The following is a 22,368-nucleotide window of genomic DNA, read 5'->3' as shown; positions in this document are numbered from 1 at the left end:
TTATTTATATATAAAGTGGCCACTTCAATTAGGTGTATAAGTTTGGCCCTGTCGGCAAATCACAATCTTCTTTTTTTTTTTAGTGAAGAAGAAGGAAGAAGGGAAGAAGACTTTGTAGATCTGGAGTTGAGAGCTCTTCCCATCCCAACTACACCAATCTTTATATGGTACATGGCATTCCCTCCAGGGTTCACTGATAGCAATTTGCCAACTACACCATTCTTTATATGGGCTTAAACATGTTCCTAGAGCATGGTTCCATTGATTGTCCCAATTTTTACTATAGTTTGGTTTTTGAGCATCCCTAACAAAACCTTCTCTTTTTATATGTAAGCATGGTACGCATCTACTTGATGTTCTTATATATGTTGACAATATATTGTTTACCAGCAATGATCAAGAATAGGTAACAAAGCTAGTCCAATACATCGCTCATGAATTTTCAATCATGGTATAATGCCCCGGCCCCATTAACCTTGCATAATATTATCCTCTTTGGCCCATGGGCCTCAAAACTTTAAAACGCGTTGTGCCATGTTAAGGAGGCTAGAGGTTATTAATTAACTCAGTAATCTCTCCCTAGGCAATGTGGGACTAAAGTTTACACACCTTCACCGATCTCCCAAACCCCCTGGTACTTGACGTATTCTTAGTGTGGACACCTCACTGATCTCCCAGGCCAGTTTGGTACTTGCCGTATTCTTGGGTGTCACACAAGGACTTGGGTCCCCTAAGCTTCTTCTTTGACATTGAATTAGTTCGTCATCCAAAAAGGTCTTTGTGCTCTCTCAATAATGATATATTCATGATCTGTTATATAGGGCAGGAATGGTTGATTTCAAATCAATGCACACTCCTATGGCCATTGGCCACTACCCTAAAATCATCAGTTTTAGGGGGTGCTCTGTTGACTGAACATATCCAGTATCGGTCCATTGTGGGGGCTCTTCAATATGTTGCACTTACTCATCTGGATGTCTCCTTTGCTGTCAACTGGGCTTATCAGTTCCCATCTAAAGATTATTGGACCAAGGTGAAGCGAATTCTTCGCTATCTGAAATAAACCCAGCATCACGGCCTCTTACTTAACCGATCCGCTAGTCTTGCTCTACAGGCATTATTTTATGCTTATTGGATAGGTAGCAACGATGACCACAAGTCCACTGGCAAGTATGCCATTTTTCTAGGTCCTGATCTAATTTCTTGGAACCCTTGTAAGCAGAAGACTCTCACCCACTCCTCTACAAAATCGGAGTACATAGCCCAAGCTTATGCAGCTACCGAGTTGATTTGGTTGGAGTCTCTTTTTCAAAAAATTGATTTTCCACTTTGTCCACCTCCCATTCTTTGGTGTAACAATATTCGTGTCACTTATCTTTCTACAAATCTAGTGCTTCACACTCACACCAAGCATATGGAAATAGATTTTTCACTTTGTGTGCAATAGGGTGGCTAAATGACATCTCAGTGTTCAGTTCATTTCCACATATGAAGAGCTCACCAATGTTCTCATAAATTCAGTTCATTTCCACATCTGAACAGCTATATTCTCACAAAGGCAATGCCTACAGTACATTCTGAATTCATATGTGACAAGTTGAAGCTTTGCTAGCCGACCCTCCAACTTGAGGGGGTTTATTGACTGTATATAGAGTTTCTTAGACTTAGGAACTCTATATTGGCTTTCCCTCTTCACATTGGTTTCCTAGTTTATATCACATGTAGAATGACAATGCAATCCTATCTCCCTGTAATCCTATAAGTCACTCCAACTATCCAACTATGTAATACCCCTCCCTATTTCCAATTTAAATGGGTTTTCTGTTTTCTTTTGCAAAAATCTTGTGTGATTCAGCTTAGGGACCTAACCCAAACCATTGTGTAATACCCCACCCTATTTCCAATTTACAAGTTTGTGATGGTAATGTATATATATATATATATATAATAGTTTTATATGTAATTATAGATATCAATGCCATTAATGGGAACAAAGAAGATAGTAGTTGGAATGGTTTGAAAATAGGACAAAAGAGACAAAGGGGAGTTAAATATGAGAGACTTTTTGGGATGGGATGACCATGTATGTATGACATTGCACAAAAGGGAGTAATACAATATATAAATATTAATTTCATTGCACAAAAGGGAGTAATACAATATATAAATATTAATTTCATTGCACAAAAGGGGGGGGCTTGTCTATTGTCGGTGGAGAAGAAAAGGAGAGGAAGAGTGAGATAAAGTTGGGTGGGACCTATGTATCCTCTCACCATTAACTCACCTCCCTCATTTGTTAGTTAAGGGACAAAGAAGAAAATCAAGAAAAGAAGAAGATAAGAGAAGAGAAAGGGGGAGGAATGCCCACATACTAAGAGAGAGAGAGAGAGTGGAAGGACATGTGTGAGAGTGATGGATGAAGAGAGAGAGAGAGAGAGAGAGAGAAAGAGACATGGATATGAGAAAGGGATAGGTGGAGAGAGAAAGGGAAAGGGAGAGTAGGGGTTTGTTAGTAAAGGGAGGATGTGCATACAAATCTTTCAATAAGAAAGAAAGGAAAGAAAAGAAGGGAAACGAAAGAAGAGAGTTAAGAGGGAGATGGACTATTGGGGTGACTGTGATTTTCTCAAATTCAGATAAAGAAAGTGGAAGAAAGGAGAAGGAGTGAAGGACTCCAACGATTTTTGTGGAGGAAGAGCTTCACAATTGAAATTTGAGAAAAGAAAGAGGAAGTGGAGGTGAGGTTTTTAGCTTTTCAAACCTTAGTTCTTCCATGGTTACATGAGTTTTAAAAGAAAGAGGAGAGAGAGAGAAGTGAGTTGGGAGAGGAAGCTACTGCCAAGGCCAGGTTGCAGCCCAACCTCACAGCTTGCTACTGTCCAGCTGAGGTCTTGGCTTCTCCTCTCCTATTTTGGTATTTTTAAATCAGCTTTGTTTAGTATAATTATGAAAAAGATTGGAAGCAACTATAGTTGGAATCCCATTGTTATTTAAATTTAAAAGGGCCTTGTCTGAATGAGTTCAAAAGAGGAACCTACTTTAAGGAAATTGAAATATATATGGAACCTAGGACACTAAAGCTGATTTGCTTATATTGGAAGTCTTCTAAGAGATCAGCTCCGATGGTAAAGAGTAAAGAAAAATAAACAAAAGAAAGGAGAAGTTTATGGCTACGTATATATGAAATGATTGTGTAACATGGCCCTACTAAAGTCCTACTAAGACTACTAATATGGATTTGTCATAATTATTAGAGAACATAGTGGACCATGATCAAATAAGTTAATTACCCACTATCTTAGTCAATATTTGTTGATTAAAGTACTACTAAGAGTCGATTACGTACCATGGAATGCTGTGTAATATGAAAGTTCGATCATTAGAGGAATTCTTGAATTCCAAGAGTACGCAGTCAGCCCAGACGCACTTTACCAAAACGGCCATAACTTCTTTTATAAAATAGTAAATGATGTTCCGTCTTTTTTGTAAGAAAATAGACTCATAGATCTTTCTATCCATATAAGTCATGGATACTAGTTCCTTCAGAATTGGTTCAGGTTTGACACGAAAGTTACCCAAAAATAGAGGATTGCAATTACTATTTTCAGCTTCAGTCCTTTGGTGTAGTCTTGTGGACCTAGTTTGGGTCGTTAGGCCATTTAAAAATGCCCCCACATCAATCGGAGATTAAGAAACCTTTGTAAAAGCCTAAGTATATGATTTGGTTGGATGGTGAGTTTAAAGTAAAAGGATCAAGTCCGGCAGTCGGTAGCATATATAACAAAGTGAAAGCTTAAGTTTAGGAGTGATTACATAATGGAGTCATTAAGTTTGAAGTAATAAATTCTTATGTAGGTGATATAATTGCCAGAGAATGTTAGCAGAAAGTGGTTCTCACAATAATTTATGGACATCATCTACAGGTGAGGGAAATTCTGCCATATCCTTGTATGTTTTGCCATTTACAGTATATATATATATATATATGTTTGTCATTGCCTCTAAGATCTGTTTTATGTTTTTATATGTATTAAAATATTGTTTTCATGATTTTCTTTATAAGTGTGAGGCATGATAGACATAAGACAAAATCAAGGCGTAAAATGGACCGAAGCTAAAAGTTTTTAAAGTCCTTTCCAACAGAGGAACTGGGAAGGATAATGGGATCTTTTAATGCCCACCCTGCTGGTATGGTACAGTCAGAGGAGGACCAATAAGGGCTCCATCAATATCCCGCTCCACCCAAATGTTAAAATAGACAGTGACAACTAGATACCAAAGTTGGTAAGCAAGACAGCAAAGAATAAAAAAATAAAAGAAAATATTAAAGATACACTCTCAAGACACGACCCAGATCCTTCAAAGAATAAAAAAATAAAAGAAAATATTAAAGATACACTCTCAAGACATGACCCAGATCCTTTGAGCTAAAGAGCAAGAAAAGGGTGAGGCGTTGAGAGAGGAGCTTGTGGGATGAATTCTCAAGACACGACCCAGAACCTTTGAGCTCAAGAGCATGACAAGGGTGAGGCGTTGAGGGAAAACATCCTACCCAAAAGTAAGAAAGTAAAGGTAAAAGAATAAGAAAAAGAGTAAGAAAGAAAAGATTGGTTAAAGAGGAAAAAAGGATAATGTTGAGGTTGATGATTATTTGATTTTGAATGTCATGCATGTCAGTATATGTATGATCAGATATATTATATTTTCAGATTTATGCATTAACTGAAGTAGCACGTGATTTGTATGATGTTTCTTTAGTCATGCATGTTTTACTTCATGATATGATTGTGTTTTCCTCGCTAAGCTAGTTGAGCTTACCCCATGATATATAACTATTTTACAGAGCCAAAATATGTGCCATGTCATTATGCATAATGTGTATTTGGTGATAGAGGTGCTGATTTTCCTTCCTCCAAGGAATAATCTGAAAATATAACTATTCCAGACTTTGCTAGACTTTTTGAAAGAATGTTGTAATAACTTTACAATGGATTACAGTACGTTTAATGTATTTGATAGATATAGACATATTAAGACTGTTAATGTGTAATGAAGTTATAAGTATGATGACTTAGCTTCCATTGTAAAAATTTTGATATGTTTTCAGATTAGTTTCCTCTGCGTATATGTGCTTGGGTAAGAGAATTGTAAGATTATAATGTTATTTAACGGTGGCCCGCGAGGGCCTGCACCTATATCTTACCCGGATTCGGGGGCATTACAGCATGGTATCAAAGCAAGATTTGGGGAATGATTGGACAACGGATTTGGGAAGTTTATACCTAGGTCATTTAATTCATATTTATCTATGGAGTAAAACAGAATATAAGTTGTAGAAGACAGTTTACTTGAGGATTTTAAATGTAAAGTAGAACTAAGAGTTATTAATATTATAGAACTGGTAATGAGACGACAACTTAGTATATGATTATTGTTCATGTATGATAGATATAGTTTACAATCAAGAGATTGTCAAAGTTATGTTGGCAGCTAGCTAATAAGTTCTTCTTGTTGTGGTTGCCAGTAAAATGCTACCAAGAAGGAGAGGAGGAGCACGTTGGACTATCCCAGTTCAAGATGCTCCTGGTGTAGACCCTGGGGCAGTACAACAGGTTGCTGGTATAGCACATGGTGGAGAAGTACCACCTCATCAACACCAAGGCGGGTATGTGGCACCAGGTGAGAATGCCCCACCTCATTTACATCCCCAGCACCATCAGCACCATCCAGAAGGTGATGTTTTGCCACCGCCACCGGCTGTAGCGGCATGGGCACAACATAATGTTATGAATGCGATTGGTACTTTAGTCAACGCTATCCATGAATAGTCAACTTCAGTAGCTGCTGGCCGTTATGCCCAGTATACTCAGGGAACAAAGATGACTAGAATGTTAGAGTAGTTCAAAAGGTTAGGACCCTCAGAGTTTATGGGCATTGGATCAGATCCCCTTCGGCCTCCGACTTGGATAAAGGAAGTGGAGATGATATTTGAGCTACTTGATATCACAGACCTACAGAAGGTGGCTTGTGCTACCTTTATGTTAAGGAGTGAGACAGCATATTGGTGGAATTCTACCCGTTGTACTCTTGAGGAAGGTCCACAACCATTGACTTGGGATAGATTCATAAGTGCCTTTTTAGACCAGTACTTTCCAATTGATTTGTGACAGAAGAAGGAATGTGAGCTTCTTCAGTTAAAGAAGGGTTCTAACCCATTATCTGAGTATGTTCGGAAATTTCAGGAGCTTTTCATATTTGCTCCTCATGTCGTGGATACAGATGAACGTAAGGCTCGACAGTTTGAGAGGGGGTTAAGTCCCCACATCCAGGCTAGCATTATCATTTTGAAATTACCTACCTACAAAGATGTGATCGAACGGGCTAGGATGTTTGTTGGGTGTGGTACAGGACCACCTCCTATTGAGGATAGAAGTCATGGGAAACATCCACAAGCTCCATCAAATGCTCGGTCTACTCCTTCCCAAAAACAACAGAGATCTAGAGATTACCAACAAGCTTCTATGGTTGTTTGTCCCAAGTGTGGGAAGTCACACCAAGGTCAGTGCTTACTTGGGGTTAATGTTTGTTTTAGATGTGGATTGCATGGGCATATGGTTGGAGATTGCATGAATCAGGGCAATCAGGGTGGATAGCAGCGCCAGTCTAGCCAGTTCTACTAGCCACGCCAGGATCGCCAGACTTTTCAGGGCCAGCAAATGCAACAGACCAAACAGATAGGACAGGGATCACAGAGTGTCCATAGTACCCACAGTGACCAAAAGCCTAGAGCTTAAGGTAGGGTCTTTTCCATGATTGCAGAGGATGTAGAGACTTCACCATCAGTGGTGTCAGGTACCCCTACACTAAATTATAACTCATTGTGCCCTTATTTAATATGATTAAGTTAGTAGAATCTTATATAGATTAAACTTATAATATGATAATTATTATGATGCATGTCAGGTATGTTAAGCATTGCAGAGCAGTTTGCATATACATTATTTGACTTAGGGTCCACACATTCATTTATCTCGCACTCTTTTGCTACAAGGATATGTGTATTCCCCACAATCATGAATCACCAGCTGTGTGTATCTACTCCATCAGGAGCTATGATATTAACGGATACAGTGTATGAGACTTTGATGGTAGAAAGCTAGCAGCAAATCTGGTACTACTAGAGATGAAAGATTTTGATGTGATATTGGGCATGGATTGGTTGACCACCTAACATGCCTGTATTCACTGTTTTGAGAAAGAAGTGGTTTTCAGACCAAAAGATGAGGAAGAGTTCAAGTATTCCGGAGTTAAGTTGGGTGTATCATCGCTCCCATTAATATCAGCCATCTAGGCTAGGCGATTGATCCACCAGGGGTGCCAAGGCTACCTTACTAACATTGTAGATACAAGGGTACAAGGACCTGCTTTGGTAGACATAGAGGTTGCTAAATATTTTCCAGACGTGTTTCCTGATGACCTAGTTGTCTTACCACCTGACAGAGAGATAGAGTTTTGTATTGAGTTCTGGGCACAACCCCAATCTCTAAGGCACCATACAGAATGGCACCGATAGAATTGAAGGAGTTGAAGAAGCAGCTATAGGAACTTCTGAACAAGGGGTTTATTAGACCTAGTTCATCCCCTTGGGGAGCACCTATATTATTTGTTAAAAAGAAAGATGATTCAATGAGATTATGCATTGACTACAGAGAGTTGAACAAGGTCACCATAAAAATCAAGTATCCGTTGCCAAGGATAGATGACATGTTTGACCAGTTGTAAGGGGCAAAGGTCTTTTCCAAGATTAACCTTAGGTCAGGGTATCATCAGTTGAAGATTAAGAAAGATGATATCCCCAAGACTGCTTTCAGAACCCGATATGGACACTATGAGTTCTTAGTTATGTCGTTTGGATTAACTAATGCACCAGCAACATTAATGGACATGATGAACTGAGTCTTCCATGAGTTCTTAGATCGGTTCGTTATAGTGTTTATTTATGACATCTTGGTTTACTCCAAGAGTAAAGAGGAACATGAGGAACATTTGAGGATAGTGCTTTAAAGATTGAGGGAGCACAAGTTGTTCACCAAGCTCAGTAAATGTGATTTCTGGTTAGACCAGGTGAAATTTTTAGGCCATGTGATATCTGAAGATGGCATTTCAGTCGATCTCAATAAAATTGAGGCTGTGATGAATTGGGCTAGACCAACCAGTGTTACAGAGGTCTGGAGTTTTCTAGGACTGGCCAGATACTATAGAAGATTTGTGGAGGGATTCTCCAGCATTGCCCTTCCCTTGTGTAAGCTGACAAAGAAGAGTGTTTGGTTCGATTGGACTGAGGAATGTGAAAAGAGCTTCAAGGAACTAAAACGGAGGCTGACCAGTGCACCAGTATTGACCTTACCTTCGAGTTCAGAAGGGTTAGTAATCTACAATGATGCTTCCAGAAAAGAACTTGGTTGTGTACTCATGTAGCACGGGAAGGTAGTAGCTTATGCCTCTCAACAGTTGAAGCCATATGAGCAGAACTATCCAACACATGATCTCAAGCTTGTAACAATGGTGCATGCCTTGAAGATTTGGAGGCACTACCTATATGGGGAGAAGTGTGAGATCTTCACTGACCACAAAAGTCTAAAATACATCTTCACGCAAAAAGAATTAACTATGAGGCAAAGAAGGTGGTTGGAATTGATGAAAGACTATGACTGTACCATTACCTACCACCCAGGCAAGGCAAATATGGTAGCTGACACATTGAGTAGGAAGTCTCAGGGGATTTCAGTAGCGCTTCTAACTAGTTAGCACACCTACTAGAGGATATACGGAGTCTTGACCTAGAGATTATAGTGAAAAATACCACATCCTTGATGGCAGCTTTGACAGTACAACCAACATTGATTGACAGAATCAAGTCTGCGTAAGGGAATGATATGTCCTTAGAGAGAATTAGGAAGGAAGTTCAAGAGGGCAAGAAGCCAAATTTTTCCGTGTCCATTGATGGTACTTTGAGATTCCGAGGTAAGTTATGTGTGCCAAATGACACTGAGGTGAAACAGCTCATCCTAAGTGAGGCACACTCCTCACCCTATACTGTTCATCTAGGTGGTACCAAGATGTATCGCGATCTTAGGGAGGTTTATTGGTGGAACAACATAAAGAAAGAGATTGCAGAGTACATACAAAGATACCTAACCTGTCAGCAAGTGAAGGCAGAGCATCAGAGGCCATCAGGACTCTTGCAGCCTTTACCCATTCCTGAGTGGAAGTGGGAGCAAATATCTATGGATTTTGTTATAGTATTGCCAAGAACTTCCAGAGGGCATGAGGCTATATGGGTCATTATTGATAGGCTGACCAAGTCAGCTCATTTTCTACCTATTAGGATGAATTATTCATTAGACAAATTGGCCCAGTTGTATATAGATGAGATAGTCATGTTACATGGAGTGCCAGTTACTATAGTGTCAGACAGAGATCCTAGGTTCAATTCACGTTTTTGGCAAAGTTTGTAGAAAGCCATGGGCACTCAACTTGACCTTAGCACAGCTTTTCATCTGCAGACAGATGGACAAACAGAGAGGACCATTCAAATTTTAGACGATATGTTGAGGGCTTGCACTATAGACCTCAAGAGCAACTAGGGTGATCACCTACCATTGGTGGAGTTTGCATATAACAACTGTTATCAGGCCACCATTGGCATGGCACCATATGAGGCTCTCTATGGTAGGAAGTGTAGATCCTCAATATGTTGGGATGAGGTAGGAGAAAGGAGGTTGTTAGCACCAGAGATTTTACAAAGGACCTGTGATAAGGTCGAGTTGATTCAGAAGAGGATCAAGACAGCCCAAAGTCGACAGAAAAGCTATGCAGATAACAGAAGGAAGACTCTAGAATTCGAGGTGGGAGATATGATATTTCTTAGGGTGTCACCTATGAAGGGAGTCATGAGGTTTGGGAAAAAGGGCAAATTGAGACCTAGATATGTGGGACCATTTGAAATCCTAGATAGGATTGGGAAAGTGGCTTATCGAGTTGCATTACCACCTGCCTTATCTAGTTTGCACAACATATTTCATGTATCTATGCTCAAGAAGTATGTAGCAGACCCTTCCCACATGCTAGGATATGAATCTCTACAGTTAAAGGAGGATTTGTCCTATGAAGAAGTATCTATACAGATTTTGGAAAGTAAACGACAAGTACTTCGTAATTGGACGATCTCTTATGTGAAGGTGCTTTGGAAGAATCACACACTTCAAGAGGCATCATGGGAGTGAGAAGAGGACATGCAATCCAATTACCCACATCTTTTTGACAATTGAGGCACGTACAAATTTAGAGGACGAAATTTTTATAAGGGGGGAGGAATGTAATACCCCTCCCTATTTCCAATTTAAATGGGTTTTCTGTTTTCTTTTGCAAAAATCTTGTGTGATTCAGCTTAGGGACCTAACCCAAACCATTGTGTAATACTCCTCCCTATTTCCAATTTACATGTTTGTGATGGTAATGTATATATATATATATATAATAGTTTTATATGTAATTATAGATATCAATGTCATTAATGGGAACAAACAAGATAGTAGTTGGAATGGTTTGAAAATAGGACAAAAGAGACAAAGAGGAGTTAAAGATGAGAGACTTTTTGGGATGGGATGACCATGTATGTATGACATTGCACAAAAGGGAGTAATATAATATATAAATATAAATTTCATTGCACAAAAGAGGGGGCTTATCTATTATCGGTGGAGAAGAAAAGGAGAGGCAGAGTGAGATAAAGTTGGGTGGGACCTACCTATCCTCTCACCATTAACTCACCTCCCTCATTTGTTAGCTAAGAGACAAAGAAGAAAATCGAGAAAAGAAGAAGATAAGAGAAGAGAAAGGGGGAGGAATGCTCACATACTAAGAGAGAGAGAGAGGGAGGGACATGTGTGAGAGTGATGGATGGAGAGAAAGAGAGAGACATGAACATGAGAAAGGGATAGGTGGAGAGAGAAAGGGAAAGGGAGAGTAGGGGTTTGTTTGTAAAGGGAGGATGTGCATACAAATCTTTCAATAAGAAAGAAAGGAAAGAAAAGAAGGGAAAGGAAAGAAGAGAGTTAAGAGGGAGATTGATTATTGGGGTGGCTGTGATTTTCTCAAATTCAGGTAAAGAAAGTGGAAGAAAGGAGGAGTGAAAGACTCCAACGATTTTGGTGGAGGAAGAGCTTAACAATTGAAATTTGAGAAAAGAAAGAGGAAGTGGAGGTGAGGTTTTTAGCTTTTCTAACCTTAGTTCTTCCATGGTTACATGAGTTTTAAAAGAAAGAGAAGGAGAGAGAGAGAAGTGATTTGGGAGAGGAAACTGCTGCCAAGGCCAGGTTGTAGCCCAACCTCACGGCTTGCTACTGTCCAGCTGAGGTTTTGGCTTCTCCTCCTTTATTTTGGTATTTTTAAATCAGTTTTGTTTAGTATTAATTATGAAAAATATTGGAAGCAACTATAGTTGGAATCCCATTGTTATTTTAATTTTAAAAGGGAATTGTCTGAATGAGTTCAAAAGAGGAACCTACTTTAAGAAAATTGAAATATACATGGAACCTAGGACACTAAAGCTGATTTGATTATATTGGAAGTCTTCTAAGAGATCAGCTCCAATGGTAAAGAGTAAAGAAAAAGAAACAAAAGAAAGGGAAAGTTTATGTCTACGTATATATGAAATGATTGTGTAACATGGCCCTACTAAAGTCCTACTAAGACTACTAATATGGATTTGTCATAATCATTAGAGAACATAGTGGACCATGATCAAATAAGTTAACTACCCACTATCTTAGTCAATATTTGTTGATTAAAGTACTACTAAGAGTCGATTACGTACCATGGACTACTGTGTAATATGAAAGTTCGATCATTAGAGGAATTCTTGAATTCCAAGAGTACACAGTCATGCCAAACGCACTTTACCAAAATGGCCATAACTTCTTTTATAAAATTGTAAATGGCGTTCCGTATTTTTTGTAAGAAAATAGACTCATAGATCTTTCTATCTATATAGGGCACGGATACAGGTTCATTCGGAATTGGTTCAGGTTTGACACGAAAGTTACCCAAAAACAGAGGACTGCAATTACTATTTTCAGCTTCAGTCCTTTGGCGTAGTCTTGTGGACCTAGTTCGGATCATTAGGCCATTTAGAAATGCTCCCACATCAATCGGAGATTAAGAAACCTATGTAAAAGCCTAAGTATATGATTTGGTTGGATGGTGAGTTTAAAGTAAAAGGATCAAGTCCGACAGTCGGTAGCATATATAACAAAGTGAAAGCTTAAGTTTAGGAGTGATTACATACTGGAATCATTAAGTTTGAAATAATAAATTCTTATGTAGATGATATAATTGCTGGAGAATGTTAGCAGAAAGTGGTTCTCATAGTAATTTTTGGACATCATCTACAGGTGAGGGGAATTCAGCCATATCCTGGCATGTTTTGCCATTTATAGTATATATATATATATATATTTCATTGCCTCTAAGATCTATTTTATGTTTTTATATATATCAAAATATTGTTTTCATGATTTTCTTTATAAGTGTGAGGCATGATAGACATAATATAAAATTAAGGCGTAAAATGGACCGAAGCTAAAAGTTGTCAAAGTCCTTTCCAACAGAGGAACTGAGAAGGATAATGGGGTCTTTTAATGCCCACCCTGCTGGTATGGGACAGTCGGGGGGTGGGGGGACCAATAAGGGCTCCATCAATATCCCTCTCCACCCAAATGTTAAAATTGATAGTGACAACTGGATGCCGAAGTTGGTAAGCAAGACAGCAAAGAATAAAAAATAAGAGAAAAGATTAAAGATACACTCTCAAGACACGACCCAGATCCTTTGAGCTAAAGAGCAAGAAAAGGGCGAGGCGTTGAGAGAGGAGCTTATGGGATGAATTCTCAAGACACGACCTAGATCCTTTGAGCTCAAGAGCAAGACAAGGGCAAGACGTTAAGGGAAAACATCCTACCCAAAAGTAAGAAAGTAAAGGTAAAATAATAAGAAAAAGAGTAAGAAATAAAAGATAGGTTAAAGAGGAAAAAAGGATAATGTTGAGGTTGATGATTATTTGATTTTGAATGTCATGCATGTCAGTATATGTATGATCAGATATATTATTTTTTCAGATTTATGCATTGACAGAAGTAGCACGTGATTTGTATGATGTTTCTTTAGTCATGCATGTTTTACTTCATGATATGATTGTGTTTTCCTCACTAAGCTAGTTGAGCTTACCCCATGATATATAACTATTTTACAGAGCTAAAACATGTGCCATGTCATTGTGCACAATGTGTATTTGGTGATAGAGGTGCTGATTTTCATTCCTCCAAGGAATAATCTGAAGATATAACTATTCCAGACTTTGCTAGAGTTTTTGAAAGAATGTTGTAATAACTTTACAATGGATTATAGTACGTTTAATGTATTTGATAGATATAGACATATTAAGACTGTTAATGTGTAATGAAGTTATAAGTATGACGACTTAGCTTCCGCTGTAGAAATTTTGATATATTTTTAGATTAGTTTCCACTGCGTATATGTGTTTGGGTAAGAGAATTGTAAGATTATGCCGTTTTTTAACAGTGGCCCGCGAGGGCCTGCACCCATATCTTACCCGGATTTGGGGGCATTACAAACTATGTATATATGAATCGGCCATTGAACCAAGCATAAATACAGTCTTTTGAACATTAGTAATCTTAATATGGACTTTGCTAACCATACATAATATGTGAGGATCAAATACAAATAGTATCAGGTATCACATAAAATAGGGGAATGACTGAACTATTTGGACGCATATTTGGCTGGTTTTTTTCATTTTATTTTATTTTATTTTATTTTTTTTAGTCGGGTGTGTTTAAAATTGGCTGAGTGATTCACATTTATGTGATGTTAGCAATTGCATCTTGGACAGGTGATCCTGGTTTTAACCAAGAGAAGAGGGGAAAATAAAAAAAAAAAGGGCGACGGAAACTCATCTCGTTGGGCAACTTTTCCTATTTGATTGATTTAGAAGAGTATGGTTTACAATTATACAATAAGGTTTAGAATTTTTGTTATTTTTTTTGTGACTTTGACTCTTTGATGGGACATTTCATCTCTCTCACATAATTCTTTGATATTGCCCACTACAGTTGATGTTGTCAGGCCCATCCTATATGCTTCAATTCCATGGCATTATTGGAAATTCCGGTTTTGTTATTGGATGCAACGTCTCATTTTCATACTAGTCTTTCTCAAGTAATCTAAATAAATAATTAATAAATAAATTAAATGAGACAAGATAGAATAAAAGTATTTGTTTTAAAAAAAAAAAAATTATGAAATCCATCATTTAGTGTCTCTTGGATGAAAGTGATAAGATCCGACTTGGAGATCTCATGGTCATGAATCATGTATTTTTAATTAAAATTTAGATGTATATACTCAATAATCAATAGACTCAATATAGAGGACCTTGGACATTGAATATTTAATATCATTAGAATATATTTTAGTTCAAAGCTATTCAGAAATGCCAACTCAAATTTTTGATAAGAATCGGTCATTTTGTTATGACTCAGGCAAATTTGATCCCACTCTTGTCATTTTTTAATACAAGACGAGTCTTCATGACTTTTGACCAGGTTTCTAATCTTTTGACCAAACTCGGCCTAGTTTTCCTAGTTAAAACCTTGTTTACCAACAATATTCCATGAGCATGTTCAATAAAAAATTTAAAATGGTGGATACATGGTTTTAAGTATCTCCGATACCGATACGATACCCTCCAATACGTATCTTAAATTTAGCCGACCGATACGATACACATCGATACGATACATGAAATTTTTAAAATCCTTTCGTATCGATATATATCCTACAATACATACCGAAATGCATCAATATACCACCAATACACATCGATACGACACATGCCTTGATACGACTCTATGGAAATTATAAAATTGAAGTAAAATGAACGTTTCAGTATGTATTGGTACGTATCGGTGAGTATCGGTATGTATCGATCTGTACGTATCGGTATATATCGACACGTATTGGTGGGTATCAATATATATCAGTACGTATCGGTGAGTATCGGTATGTACCGATACAGTACGCTATGGTCATATAATGGCCAAGATGGGTAATTTTTCAGAAAAACACAATTTTTTAAAGGCTTATGTTCCAAGGTTACTGTCAGCCATATTTCTCTTTAACTAAAGTTTATGCATAATACATGTTATCAATAGTTTTTTTTAACAAATTCTTTATGCAAAAGTATTTAAAAAAATGTTTCCTATCCATTTATGTTTGTATCTTTAGTGTATCTTAGTATACTCCGATACGATACGATACCCTTCGATACGTATCTTAATTTTGGCCCACCAATACAGCAACCGATATCAATACTTTAATCCTTGGGTGGATATATATATACAGCAGAAAGAAAAGGGAAAAAAAAAAGTGATAAAGAGGTTTTGCAGTTTGGAGTTTTTTTTAACTCATTCATAGATGAGGAAGAAAAAAGTTGAGAACTTGTTTCCGTATTTCATGATGTCATCCTTTTTGGTTTTTCTTTTTTTTTTTAGGGTGGCCTTCTCCCCTGCTAATGGCAATGCCGAAGGTGGGGGGATATGGCGTAGCCATTGTTTATCTTTTTTGTGATACTGATGGTCATTAGCATCATTCTTGTATAGTTTCTTTTTCCCTTGATTTTTTTTTTTAATATAAATGATATTTTTAGCAAAAAAAAAAAAAAAAAAAAAAAAAAAAAACAATTGCAAGCCCAATCCAGTTAGAGGCAGGGTTTAAATCTCGGGAGATGGATCTGTCTCCACGGATCGGATCCAGATTAATCAATATCCGCTTGGATCGTTAGTATACCTCTACTTTTCATAGTTAATCAGTAATACTCATGGATGGAATATGACAAAATCCCAAAATCCATGGACCCTTGATCCGATATTTGTATCAGATCAACCGATCCAATATCAACATGATACCTAAAATTCCGTTAATCTATAAAATAAGAGACTACATGTTCATGGGATTTGTGTAACTTTGTTGATTCATGATTTCACTTCCATTCCTACGAGGTTCCATAGTCAAACAGAGAGAGAGAGAGAGAGAGAGAGAGAGAGAGAGGCGCACCTTGATGAAGAAGCTTCAAATGATCATCCCTGCCCATCTTCAATGAACCAAAAAATTTCCCCGGGCATCTTCAACATGAAAAGCACCTAGGTGAGAGGAGAGGAGAGGAGAGGGAGCATTTCTAAGTTTTGAAAGAAATGGGAGTGTATAAGTTAGCCTTGTAACTGTAGACTTCCAGAGAAATAGGAAAATGACCAGTCCGTATCCTCTTGAAGAACGTGTATACATCCTACAAAATAGGAAAGCAGTGGAACCGAATCCTCCTGTTCCGGGGATTGCGGTACATGTTCAATTACATTCAAATACATGGTAATTAGTGGATCCGTATCCTCCGTTCCACGGATTTGTATGATTGTTTGGAATTTTTGTAATTGTTTCATGGTTTTATCTTTGGGCGAGTGATAGCAGGACGTACGTATTGTAATCTTATTTTCACTTTCTTTTAATATTAGCCGTCCATTTAAGTTTAGATTAATCTAAACCATCTATTATTTTTTTATATTGTAACCGATTCCTAGTTTTTAGGGTGGAGAGATGACGGATGTGGTTACTTAACTTGTCTAATATTTTTTTATATAAATAAATAAATAATAAAAATCCAATATAAGCGGACTCCTCCTTAGATTTTGTTAGGAAATCTCAATTCTCTCTCTCTCTCTCTCTCTCTCTCTCTCTCTCTCTCTCTTCTTGCTTTTTCTTCAACGTTGTTCCTCATTTCTACAGCCGCCATCATCATCATCTCTCTCTCTCTCTCAAAATAGGATGAGATAAGAAAAAAATCAACATAATTTTTTCAGGCACTGAACATATGAGAGACTTGGCCACACATATCCAAAAACCATGTTTACATATTAATCATCAGGGAAGAGATTTGGGTAGTAAAGCTTGCAGATATGGCAAAAGAAAAATTTGAATTTATAAAATAAACAAAGCTATTGAATATCTAGGATTTTATTATTACTTATTGGGTAGATATTATTAACCTATGAGAATTTACCATGGATGCAAATCTTCACTGAAATTGGTAAACAAAACTTCAACTAGACTGGAGAGCGGTGAAAAATGAAGAAGAAAGAAAGAACAACCTTGAAGAAGAAGCAAGGAAAGAGAGAAAGAGAGGATCGAGATTTCTAAACGGAATGAAAGGAGGAGTCCACTTATATTGGGATTTTTATTATTTATTTATTTAAATATTAATAATATTAAACAGAGTTGTAACCGTTTACAACTCTGTTAGCAGGATTAACATATTTAACACGTGTCAATCATATCACTTACGTGAACATTCACCAAGCACCGAACGTTCTGCATCCCTATTTTTCTGCACGTACCGCGACCATTTTGCCTTTATCTTTTATCCCATAAAGTTCTCTAAGTGACATGAGTAAGCAAGACGAGCTGGCAACGTCTGATGTGGCAAATGTGTGTAGGAGTACTCGGTAGAATAGGAGAGCGGTTAGGGACCACTAGAGGATATTGGTATAACAGAATCAGTTAGGATTTGGACGGAGGAATGATTGTATGGGGCTAAGGAAATATCACAAGTGTATAAGCAGGGATAAAAATCGTTTGTAATTTCAATCTCGTGCAATACTGTGCAATATCCCTTGCCGAGGTCAACACCTGGCGATGCTGGTGTGGACAGCCTAGATGAAGAGAGAGAAGTAAATGTTACTTAGACCGGTTTTAATTTGATTAAATCAAATCAAACCGAAATAATTATGGCCCAACCCAACCCAGAGGGATATTTTGAAATTGTGAAACCCTAAAAATTACTCTCCTCTTCTCTTCTTCTTCTTCTCCACTATTCTTGAAATAGTGAACGATTTGCTAATGCGACGGTGGCAGCGGCTGCCGCTGTTGGGGTTTTGCTGACAACGCACCCTTTTTCTTCTTGGACTCGTTCGTACGGTCGGAGAACATGCCCATTAATATGAACTTGAACTTGAACTTGAACTTGAACATGAACATGAACATGGACCATCACCATCTGAGGTTGAACAGTCACCGTTGCTACCGACTTTCAGGCTGCGTTTTCTGGGGCAGGAGGTGGGGCCCAGAGCGATTCCGACTCCTCTTCCGTTGTTGATTTCAGTCACGACCCCACAGTTCTCCCAGGGGACTCCTCGATCTTGACCTCAACCTCCCCCTCCGCTGGAAGTCGCTTAATACTGTGATTTTGGGAGCGTCTCCCGTTCAGTCGGATGATCTTTTTTCTAAGAAGGAAAAAAGAAAAAATGAAAAAGAGAGAAAAGGCTGAGACCAGAATTATCATGTAAATATGTGATCAGAAGTTTTGTTTTCATCTCAAGCTGTTTTTGATAACTGAGAAATCATGAATTTCTCTATGTTGTTCCTTGTTACAGCTACGGTTAACCTTTTATTTTCCAATTTTCACCTTGAATAGAGTATTTAATGTTCTCTCTTCATATCTTTTTGTGTTAATTTTCTTTTCTGTAATATTTCAAATCTTCCAAATTTGGCTGCCGGCGTTAACACAATTGATCACCAGGACCAGCGCCACCACCGGCGCTGCCACTAGCACTACCACTGCCGCATAACAGATCAAGGTTCAAAGGCGAGGGAGGTACCATCGGTGCTGGAGAAAACCCTTCCCGGCTCAAAGACTCAACATTGCTGCTCTGGCAAGGGCTCTGATGGTTGTTGTCAAGGGCTCTGATGGTTGTTGTCAAGGGCTTTGATGGTTGTTGTTGTTGTTGTTTGTGGTATTGTTACACTCAGAAGTTAAAGGGAGTGACGAAGAAGAAGAGAGATAACATGAGAGTGAAGAAGAAGAAGAAGAGAATAGGATAGCAATTTTTAGGGTTTCACGATTTTAAAATACCCCTTTGTAGATTGGGTTGGGTCATCATCATTTTGGTTCGATCTGGTTTAATCGGATATAAATCGGTCTGAGTAGCATCCATTTCTCCCTCTTCATTTGGGCCGTTCATGTCATCATTGTCAGGTGTCGCATTTTGCAGGGGCTATTGCACAGTATTGCACGAGATTGGAATTGCATACGATTTTTATCCATATAAAGGGATGGTTAGGCATTGAAATGAATATGAATAACTTATCTCTCTAATTCTTCTTCTTCTTCTAGGTAGTTCCACCCTCGAAGTGGCTATTTCTTCTTGCAAAGACTGTATCATTGGTGCTTTCATTGATTTCGTTTGCCATGGCTGAGAACACTCGCCTCCGACAGCTCGACGAGGCCGTTAAAGCCCTTCAGACGTCCTCATCCACTTACGGCGAACGTCTGGACTCCATCCATACAGCTATGGACAAGCAACATAAGTCCTTCTCCGAATTGATTCTGCGTCTGGCCGCTATGGATGGCAGACTGGAACAGGCACTCCGCCTTCTGTCGCCAGCCCCTGCCTCCCCAATTGCTTTTCAGTCCGGTTCTTCTCAAGCTGCTTCGTCTACAACCATTCATACCCGCTCTGTATGCCTGGATTGTCCTTGATTTGATGGAATCGATCCAGTTGGGTGGTTACTCAAGGCCAATCATTTTTTTTTTATTACCATAGTACTCCAGACGATCAACGATTACTGATTTCCTCCTTTCATATGGATGGCCCTGCCTTGCAATGGTTCCAGTGGCTATTTCGAACGGCACAGTTCCCATCCTGGTCAGCGTTCACTCGTGCTATGGAGCTTCCCCTTGGTCCCTCCGACTTCGAAGACCCCTAGGGAGCCCTGGCCAAACTTGTCCAGACCTCTACGGTGGTTGATTATTAGAGCCATTTCGAGACCCTGGCCAACCGCATCAGCAACATCTCACCGTCATTTTTGATCAACTGCTTTATCTATGGATTGTGTTCCGATATCAGATTGGAGGTGATGGCCTTCCAACCATCTTCCATGGCTCATGCCGTGGGTTTAGCTAGCCTCCAGGAGGCTAAATTCCTAGAGACACGTCGCACTACTGTGCCCGTGGATCATCTGCTCGTACGAGCAGATGATTTAAACTGGTCTTACAGGTTGAAGATGCCATGTGTCCAACCTCCTTACGGTGGTAAAGTTCTATTAATTTATTTATTCAAAATTTTACATCTTTTTTTGTTTTCTGTTTTTAAGGAATTCCAAATTATTCAGATTTTATTAACCTATTTTATCTCCTTTATTTAGGGGGAGTTTCAAATCGTAGATATATATCACAATTATCTCATTTTTTTTTTTTCATCTTCCGCATATCTCCTTTTTTATCTTCCACATCTCTTTATATTATAGTAATCCGACTCATTAACCTTCTATCTAAAAAAACAAAAATCCGACTCATTAAACCATCTCCCCTCATTTATCCCACTTTAATTGGAATTAGAATTGAAATTGAACATTAGAAAAACAATCTCTTAAGATAAACCATTACCGATTTTCATTAGTTATATATATATATAAGTAAATATATATTTTTTTCAATTTTATCTCCAAAATTTTCAAATGGAGTAGTATCCTCCACGTCTCTCTCTCTCTCTCTCTCTCTCTCTCTCTCTCTCTCTCTCTCTCTCTCTCTCTCTCTCTCTCTCTCTCTCGTTTTTCTTCAATTTCAAACTTTTTTAGTAATTGGAGTATTGTTTTTGTCATTTTCTTCAATTTCAATCTTGTTAGTAACCAAAAATTTCCAATGGAGTAGCAGATCATGTGCGTGTTTGAATCTATGCTGATCATTGTCTTTGTGGGTGAAGATCATCTACAATGAAACATAAGAAATTTGAGAGAAGAACTGACTAAAGGTATGCAAAATCTTCTTGAAGATGAATTAGATCACTCATTGTCAATTCTTATCTTGGAATATAAATGAGGGGAGATGGGTTAATGAGTCGGATTTTTTTTTTTGGTAGAAGGTTAATGAGTCGGATTACTATATAATATAAAGAGACGTGGAAGATAAAAATTAAAAAAATGAGATATGTGGGATACATATCCATGATTTGAAACTCCTCCTAAATAAAGGAGATAAGATAGGTTAATAAAATCTGAATAATTTGGAATCCCTTAAAAATAGGAAAAACAAAAAAAGATGTAAAATTTTGAATAAATAAATTAACGGAACGTTACCTCTGTAAGGAGGTTGGACACATGGCATCTTTAAACCATAAGACCAATTTAAATCATCTGCTTGTACGAGTAGATGATCCGCTCTCCCGTCCAACTGGCTTGCGTGGGCCCACTTTTCCCTTATTACCTATTCCACCAACCACTGAATCGGCTACTCCACCATGCATTTCCATCAGGAGACTATCACCGACAGAGATGCAACAATGCCGGGAAAAAAGGCCTCTGTTACAACTGCGATGAAAAGCTTCGGGTCACTATTGCAAGACCCGCCAGTTGTTGTTACTGGAACTTGACGACGGCGACGACACCTTGGAGGATACCTCGCCGGATAACTCAACCTCGGTTGCTTTTCCTATGGATTCTCCGGATTCCAACTCTCTCACCGAGATCTTGCATCATGCCCTAGCTGGTCATGCCTCTCCCACTACCTTACGCTTCAACGGCTCCATTGGCGGCTCCCCCATTTAGTCCTTATCGATGGCAGAAACAGCATAACTTTATTCAGTAGCGTCTTACAGAGCATCTGGGACTTACGGTTGAGGTTACCTCACCTATGCACGTCCTGGTGGGTAATGACGATAGCCTTTCGAGCAACGGAGTCATTTATAACCTGACCGTCATGCTCCCTACGCATGCTATCACCATGGATGCCTTTGTATTACCCTTATTCGGCGTCGATTTGATCCTCGGGGTACAATGGCTTTCTCAATTGGGACCGGCTGTGTTCGATTGCAGCAAGATGACAATTGCGTACCTCGACAAGGGCACCCCAATTCTGCTCCAGGGAATCTCCTCACCTGCTTCAGCACAATTATAGTTACATCATGTTTGTCGTCTGGTTGCCACCGATGGTCTTGTGGCTCTCTACCAATTGGATGTCCAATCGGGCTTACAAGGTGCCTCACCGATTGTTGACAGTGGTCTTCGCTCACTTCTGGATGAATTCTCCTCTGTTTTTGCAACTCCACAAGACTTGCTGCCACCCAGAGCCCACGATCACGCAATCCACCTTCACCCAGATGCTCGGCCTGTGAATGTTTGACCCTATCATTATCCCCATATTCAAAAGACGGAAATTGAGAGATTGGTCACTGAGATGTTACG

This window comes from Macadamia integrifolia, chromosome 1 (assembly GCF_013358625.1).
Source record: "Macadamia integrifolia cultivar HAES 741 chromosome 1, SCU_Mint_v3, whole genome shotgun sequence".
Classification (NCBI taxonomy): domain Eukaryota; kingdom Viridiplantae; phylum Streptophyta; class Magnoliopsida; order Proteales; family Proteaceae; genus Macadamia; species Macadamia integrifolia.
Note: the sequence above shows the minus strand (reverse complement) of the source record.